Below are 708 nucleotides of genomic sequence, written 5' to 3'. Positions count from 1 at the left end.
GACTCGATCGGTACTCACTAACTTGGCCGATCTCACGAACCGATCGCAATTTGATGACGTCAACGCGTGACGACGTACTGATGCGTGGGGACATAAATGATTTGGCGCCACAGTCATGTCATCGCCAGTGTGGAAATGCTATGCAGTGTTGCCAAGTGAATTGGGCTACTTTAATACTGTTTCCGCGGGTTGTTTTTCATGTCCGCGGTTTGAAGCAACTCCAATAACATATTTGTCCTCTGGAATGCGAATTTTAGCAGGGGAATCCTTCCAAAAACGTGTATTTTACCCCCCCGAACGCGATTTTTAACTGGGGACCCCCTCGAAACGCGATTGGGCTAGTTGAGTAGCGATTGGGCGGGTTTTCATGTGAAAACCTGGCAACCCTGATGCTATGACGTTTCGAGAAACAATGAAAAATTCGCTATTTGCCGTGTATGTTTTGCATGATGAAATGATGAATGGATAGTTCATTTTTAACAGTAGATTCAGTGACGTTAGAGCTGATCTGCGCCTCACTGCACACGTCTGCGGCACCATAATTTATATTATAAATAAATATATTTAATATATAAACATAACATTTTTTCTGAAATATATTCATGCATGTGTGTATTTATATATACATAATAAATATACTCTAGGGATGTAACGATTCACTCAACTCACGATTCGATTCACAATTTTGATTTCACGATTCGATTTACG

At 41.0% G+C, this 708-nt stretch overlaps 1 protein-coding gene across 2 annotated transcripts in view; it reads left to right on the top strand.

The window, feature by feature from the left end:
• LOC107704965 (regulator of chromosome condensation-like) overlaps positions 1-708 on the top strand; it is a 10,164-nt gene that overhangs the window by 3,126 nt on the left and 6,330 nt on the right. The gene's annotated exons all lie outside the window — the stretch shown is intronic.

This window comes from Sinocyclocheilus anshuiensis, unplaced genomic scaffold (assembly GCF_001515605.1).
Source record: "Sinocyclocheilus anshuiensis isolate Anshui unplaced genomic scaffold, SAMN03320099.WGS_v1.1 scaffold702, whole genome shotgun sequence".
NCBI lineage: Eukaryota > Metazoa > Chordata > Actinopteri > Cypriniformes > Cyprinidae > Sinocyclocheilus > Sinocyclocheilus anshuiensis.
The sequence above is the reverse complement of the archived record's forward strand: the minus strand, read 5'-3'. Positions and strand labels throughout refer to the sequence as shown.